At 36.8% G+C, this 7,873-nt stretch overlaps 1 long non-coding RNA gene across 1 annotated transcript; it reads right to left on the reverse strand.

Moving 5' to 3' along the window:
- Positions 1 to 436: 436 nt before the first annotated feature.
- On the reverse strand, positions 437 to 4,406 carry LOC112749158 (uncharacterized). The gene is made up of 3 exons (XR_011872464.1): positions 4,277 to 4,406; positions 4,082 to 4,186; positions 437 to 677 (listed from the first exon to the last, which is right to left on the reverse strand). It is a non-coding gene; the product is annotated as an uncharacterized lncRNA (long non-coding RNA).
- Positions 4,407 to 7,873: the final 3,467 nt, after the last annotated feature.

Here is a 7,873-nt window from a genome sequence, read left to right on the forward strand (position 1 = left end):
AATTCAAGATCTCTAAGATTAAAGATTTTTTGTTCTCATGAAGAGAAAAAAATTGTTAAATTTCAATTCAATTGCTTTGAAGGGGCTTGATTATTTCTGAATCTTACATTTATCAATTTTGCAAAGCAATCAAACTAAAACTTAGGATTATTTATGATTTACGGAAAGAAAAATTTTTTAATCTAGGAAAACTTACATTTAAATGAATTGTTATACTAAACATGTATAAAAACTCTCACAGTTTACATTAGCAAACTCAGTAGCTTCATGCATCGATTCTGAATGCAGAAGGTCAAAATCATTGGGTAAGTGCAGGGAAAATTCAACTTAGCAGCATAATCCCGTCGATAATGGAATTTATAATTCGAATCCACAAGGCATCATTTGTTATTACCAATAAAAGGGAGTAAGGCCAGAGTCAAACATTCTAGCCATTAAATAACATATAAATTAGAGTTAGCAGTTTATGATTAACAATATCCCCATATGCATACATAAGTTCTCAGATAAAATGCAGTTTCAGCATAACATGTTCTTGGTTACAGCATAGTTGGAATAACAGCTCACAAGTCAGTCGACCGTCGTCAGACTTCTCCATGCGAAAAATGATCCCAAATGTCGCCTACGGGTTGACATGGATTTTCAAGCTGCGATTTATCTGCGACAACGACGGGTGCCTGTTGCATTAACAAGAACGTCAAACCACAGAACTGTAAACACCAACATAATGAAATGATAACGGATGGTGTTGAAGCATGAACAATGTAGTGGCTAAATAGTGCGTATGCACTCGGTAATTAGCAAGAACAATTTGGTAAGAATCTGCTTTAAGAAAAGCCCAGAAGGATGTTTTGACTTTAATTTTATTACGACGATGACTGCTTCTTCCCCATCGTCGTGACCATATCATATACCTGCAAAACTAGTTACTTGTTAACATACAGCTCAATGGTAAACAAAAAAATAACACATCAAGAATGCCCTACGTGCATTAATTACTATGTTTATTTTCTTTACCCACAGCCTTATTTTCTGAATATTGGAGATAAAAAACATTGAGACACATAATAATGAAATAACTACTGCAGTTCCAGAACAGCATTAATTTAGTTAAAGGAATTAAATTGCATTAGTATTGAACCTTTTTATAGAGTTAGTTTTATTGGTAACGTGTCATAGTAAATAGTCCATGCAGGAATAAGTAAGGTGGTAACCTTTGATCGCTTGCGTTTATTTATCCCAGCAGGTGATTTATCATTCCTCGCTGAAGGTTGTGCGCCTCCGTTGGGGCATCTAGTCCTCCGGTGCCCTAGCTTCCCGCATGTGCTGCACTTTCTTTTGGTTTTCGGGGCAGACCCACATGCTTGACTCATCCGACCCGTGCCTTTTGTTCTAACACGAATCGGGTCCTTCACCCCGCAATCTTGTGCTGCTGTGATATCATCCGTTGATGGTCTTAGGCCGTGCTTTATTTCAAGGAAGAGAGCATCACTCAGAAGCTTCTTTGAGTAAAGCTTGAAGTCTTCATCACTCATGCAAGCAACGCGCCCTAAACGCTTACATAGCTGGGAGAAAGCACCCAATCGTGTCCTATAGGTCACACTTCGGTCAGCAGTGTGTTGCTCAACACATTGGTTATGGACCTCCATTTTGGCTGCCTTAGACCACCTGCGCAGCACTAGGCTTTCAAGGATTTCCACTAAGTCAAGCCTAACACACACGGAAAGGATATGCACACAAGGAATACCAAACGACTCCATACGCATGCAGGTGCAAGTAAATCTGTTCGCGACAGGGTCCCTATAAACCTTCCAATTCATCTCAGGCCTTCGATACTTCTGGAGAGTGTATGCATGAGGGTTGTCAGTGTCATTAAATTCACATATTCTAACACGAACACACCGTTTCAGGCTATCCCGGAATCTGAGAAACATTTCGCGGGTGAACATCGTCCACCCGGACTTTTCCAGCTCAACAAAGTCTGTTTGTAGCACAGGTGTTCCGTACCATGAACGAAAGTCTAGCTCGTCCTCGGTGTCACGCAGAAAATCCACACACCTTTGAAAATTTCTGACAAATTCTAACACCCCGTACCTGCTCTCGACAAACCTCCCTAGTTTGGCATGTAGTGACTCGCACCTAGAGGTAGTCCGTACTCCAGCAAAAAATCTACCGCGGATGTATGTGGTGGCCCAAGCATGCTTTTTGGTGTACAAGTCCTTAACCCACTCAACCTCTCTAACACCGTACTCGTTGAGCATTGCCTCCCAATTCGCTTCGAACTCATCGATTTCCATATCTGCCAACATGCAGTGTCTAAACATTTGTGTGAATCTCGGGTTGCTTATGTTAGCAGTCGCGTTCCTCAGCAGATGCCAGGCACACAACCGATGATGTGCATCAGGAAATACAGTCTGGATTGCTATCCGCATGGCCGGGTCGCCATCCGTGATGACCGATTGCGGCGCCTTACCTTGCATGCATTCCAGAAACTGGCGAAGAACCCAAATATATGACTCCTGCGATTCGCAGGAGACCATTGCTGTTCCAAATACGCATGTCTGGTTGTGGTGGTTTACTCCGGAAAAGACTACAACGGGTAGGTTGTACTTGTTGCGGCCATACGTAGCGTCGAATGCTAGCACATCGCCGAAAATCCCATAATCTTCCTGGGAACGACCATCGCTCCAAAACAAGTTGCATAGGTGTTGCCCTGCCCCCAACTTGTAGCCAAAACATTTTCCCATCCATGCGTGCCAGACCTTCCAAGTACCTAATAGCCGCACTTACATCTCCGCCTTGCAGACCTCTCTGTTTCCGTATCTCATTATACATATCTTGATTTGTGAATGTTACCAAATTAAAACCCCCTAGTTGTGCTGCGAAAGACTCATAAATCTTAGGTATGCTAATCCCAATCTCCCTCATGCTTGTTAGCTGAGCAACTTCTACCTCAGATATCTTCCTGTGTGACCGCAGATAATCAACAAGCTTCCCATACGCAAGTTCGTGGTTATGCTCCTCGACAAAACGCGAGACATACCACCTCCCACTACCGTCTTTCCTCTTTATCCTCATCTCCGCCATGCATCCGCATCGGGTAACTACCTTATGCTCCCTTTTGCGATCAACCTTTTCCAACCATTTCTTCTCTCGAAATCCTTGCCTATTACAAACAAAAGTGTACCACACGATCTCTCCGGCAGTGTTTCTAACAGTCTTACCTCGCCGTGATGCAAAGCCCTTTAGTCGGCTGTAATTGTTATAGAAGCCGCCTGCCTCCTGAGGTGAAGAGAACTCCATTTCAAGAACATCTTCTGCTCGCAACCCATCCAAACCCAAAAAGCCGGGCAACATTGAAGCCCCCCTTCCTTCCCAATCGGATAACTCAGCATCTTCCTCCACTCTCGTATCAAACATTGTGTCCTGAAAAATTAAGACAAACATTTCGCTACCAACTTCATTATGTGGAATGAATTCTGTTTAAATATTGCATATCCATGCATATTAACGCTCTTGTCCATCAAAGCCTTTCATTTTAAATTAGTTTCAAAGTAAATTTTGCAAATGCAATGTTCATAAGTACTAACATGGTTATTAATTCAACCCTGAAAACTTGACCTGAAAAACTCCTTTCAGGATTATAAAATTAATATAATTATAACATTATCATGTTATAATTTAACATACAGTTTACCCAACCATCATAGTGGTTGGCCACTACAACATCTTCATGCCAATCTATTTAATAAAGGATTTGCTTGTCGACGTTCATTGTCACAGATGCAAGTAGTGCATATTTCTTTAAAATGTGAAAGTTCAATTTTGCAAACGTAACAAATACTACAGCCACCGCTAACTTAACAAAAAAACACCAATCTAGCATTTCTTTTACGCATCAGACTCATCACATCGTAGTCATCACATAGTATATTAGTTCTCACAACATAACCCTCACACCTGCTAAGAGTACAACCAACTGCATGAACCATACCACCAATATGGTGTATCAGACCATTCCCATCCAATTAGATCCCACTAACACACTATAAAAACAGAATGGCACGTATACCCATCGTACCTGTGGATTCGACACACCAGCATTGCCCTCCATCCAGTAATCTGCAAGAGGCTCATTCCACATACACGCATCCTTCCAAAACTTGCTACTTGATGCCATTATTACCTGAAAGACAAACATGTCAAACTGTAACAAACAATAAACTAGGGATTGCACAAACTTCTTTGGCACTTACGTAGATAAAAAAACCCTTACTTTACCACCTCATCTACTATCCAACATGATTCCAACATCCTCACAGCCTCCACTTGCCAACTACAAACACAGACTTCCAAAAACACCACATGCATTACAACTACGACACAGAGAACGAAACACATTCACCACTACCTCCTAACATTGCTACCAATACAGCTACAAACCAAGTTGTCACAAAATAAATACCGAAGGATTTTACACAAAAAAATGAATTGTATAAAGCATTCTTTGCAGCAGCAAATTCAGGGGTTTGTCACGGGATTAAGCAACAAACTCGGTTACCTCAACTTTTTTCACAACACAATTTATGCTCAATCACCTAATGAGGTCGACAATGCGGTTAAACCAACATTAACACATCGCAGAAATTTTCAACAAGATCATAAAATATTTATCAGAATTTTCAAGAACAACAACACCAGATTTCAGTAGTAAAAATTCCATTATTTCAGTGACAGGTTAAACTTTCAACAACAAAGTCACAATGGAGAAATTAAATTGAAAACAAAATGAAAATTGCCAGAATGAGTCTCAAAGGTGGACGGACTTACACAGGGCGATGGGAACACCACGTCTACTCATATGCTTACCTAGAACTTCAACTCAAACCAACAAATTAAGGCCACTATCATTTTGGCCAACACATTTAATTATAATAGCTTTCAACCGCAAAAACATCATCCATTTCAGCTAACACATAACATTACTTCAACAACGATAAAAACATTCGGCAACAGATTCAATATAGGTAAATGAAATCGAAAAATAATTAAAAATAAATTAAAATGGCTAAGGGACGCTTACTTGCCCGGATGACTACCGACGGCGATGGTAGATGAGAAACTAAACTGATGGGATAAGCAAAGTGACAACAACGACCACCACCCCACGGACCGGTTGCTGGTTTTGTCTGCTGGAGCTTCCGGGAAAGCAACAGCAGGAAGGCAGCGACTGACCTTCAGAGCCTCACGCCCTACCGCGACGAGCTGCACCCACCACCGGTGATGAACGACCTCCACTCCAAATAACTTTGTCCCCAGGTAAGACCTAACCAATCCGTAGACGCCGACACGAGTTGCATGCGAAACTGGAATCCACGGTGATTGAGGTTACGCAGCCTCACGTTGACAGTGTAAGCAAAAGCACAAAGCGAAGAAAGCATATAAGGGGTAAGGCCAGCCTCCAAAACACCACGGCTGGGTTCTCACCTACAGATTAGGGCACTGGTTGAGATTTGAAAATGACAACGTTTTCCATTAACAAGCAAAATTTTTTTGCCGTTTCCCCACCAGCCCTCCCTGCATCATTTCTTTATTTATTTATTTTTTTTTTAGGTTCATATCCCTGCATCACTTCTAGAAGAGCCTTCATTGTTGTACCCTAACACCATCACCTAAACTAGCATTTTTTCAACAATGCGGCCACCAAATACCAAACCCAACTAAAATTTCAAACCTCCACACATTACTTGCCTTTTCCTGTAATTAGGCCCAATGCCTACTGACCAAAAACAATAATATAAAGCCCAATGTCTACACATGTTACACCGGCTGGCTCACCTGAACTTTGGCTTAACTTTTACTCTCAAGCTTAACAGCTATCACTGCCCTTGTGGTCAGTTTTCATTTTATTGCAGGGACATTAAAGACATTACACAACCTACTACAAGACAAATTTTTTACTGATTACCTAACCGTACATGGATCACCAAAGATCCAAAAAAGTGGACAGGACCATTGGAAAAGTTTCCTAAATTATAACTCAACCAATAAATTATAAAATACCATCGAAATTTTGAAACATGAGTGTAGATAACAAACAACTCGGTTCCTTTCGAACGAAGGAGCAGAGAAGCTGATTCTTAGATTTGGGGTTTTAGAGATTTAAAATTAGATAACTATTCTAATAAAAATGTTAAAAATATATTTTTATGATAATTTTTGTTTAAAAAATATAATTTATTTATTTGGTTACACTTTAAATAAAAGTAACATTTTTATAACATAAAAATCAAATACTACATTTTATCATCTAATGATTAAAATGAAATATCTTCATATAATAATTGATAAAATTTTTATTGGAGTAGCCACTTTAAAATTAATGATAAATTTGAATTGAGTATAAACAAATAATTTGAGATAGCATTTTGAACATATTTTTATAGTGTTCATATTACAGTCTATATCATACAGCAACATGATAATTAACAGTCCACATCAACATATCATTAACGCTAGTTAACAGAAAGATTTACGTTTTGCAATTTAAAAAATTTATTTAATCATTTTAAAAAGTTAGGAACATAACTAAAGCGTGTTAAAAATTTTAGAGACTATTCTAAGCATTATCTCCAAAAATTAATCAGGAAGAGATAGAAAACAACACGTGAACATGTAGAATTTGATTTTATAGGATTAGTATAGATGAATCCCACATAATAACAAACATCAAAGTTACATTAAAATAAAAATGTTCCTCTAAATCATCACTTAGTGATTACTATTTTTTTTGGTGACTCTTAGTGATTACTATAATGTCTAAAAATATTTATTTAACTTACTAAAAAAAATTAAAAATTAATATTTAATTTTAAAAATATAAAAATAAATAATTATTAAATATTTAAAATTTATTATAAAAAATATATTAAACAAAAATTAAATACCAAATTATAAACACCATAAAATTTATGGATACGACTTATGCACCATAATATTATACAGCCTGATTATACATATTCTCTCCTTCCAGTATGTTTATGCAGACAATAAAACAGCTGACATGGATCAGGAACATGAAAGAAACGGGAGCAGATAACTTAAAAATGCCAAACTAATTTTCCAAATGTCCAAATCCTTTTTAACTTAGTCGATAATATGATTCCAAATTTGGGATTGTCATTGTCCATTTCATTAATACAAACGCGTAATACAAAGAATTTAGACGTGGACAAAGGTATAATGGAACAAACGACTAAAACAATAATGACCTGTATTAGATATTTGTATATATATTTATTGTACATCTTTTCTTTTTATAAAAAAATAAATAAAATTGTAGTATCAATGCACATAATAAAATTATATATATATACAAATATCTAATACAGGTCATAAAGTTATACACAAAAATTTATATAAATGTCATTATTTTTGTTCTAACAGCAAATTACATTTGATCTGATCTATTCACTCAAAAAAATATTTTATCTTAAAGATAAATATTAAATTGATATCTGAAAAATTTTGACATTGATAAAATAGTACCTAATCTTTATTATTGATAAAATAATCTCCAAAAAATTTTAAAATTTGACAAAAATGACCAACTTTCAATTGAATTATTTGAAATTAAGATTTAAGAGTGACGTACTAGTTAACAATTATCATAATTATAAAATTTATCCACTTTTAATTTTTATAATTTTAAAAACACCTCAATTTAAATTTTCTAATAATCTTAATCTCCTTTTTTTTTTCTTCTGAAATTCTCATCTCTTCCTCTATATCATCATCATTTTCTAAAAACTCTAATCTCATTTTTTTCTTCTTCTTTTTCCTTTCAACGATGTCATTTTTGAAAATTAGCTAG

The sequence above is a fragment of the Arachis hypogaea genome, chromosome 15, assembly GCF_003086295.3.
Source record: "Arachis hypogaea cultivar Tifrunner chromosome 15, arahy.Tifrunner.gnm2.J5K5, whole genome shotgun sequence".
Classification (NCBI taxonomy): domain Eukaryota; kingdom Viridiplantae; phylum Streptophyta; class Magnoliopsida; order Fabales; family Fabaceae; genus Arachis; species Arachis hypogaea.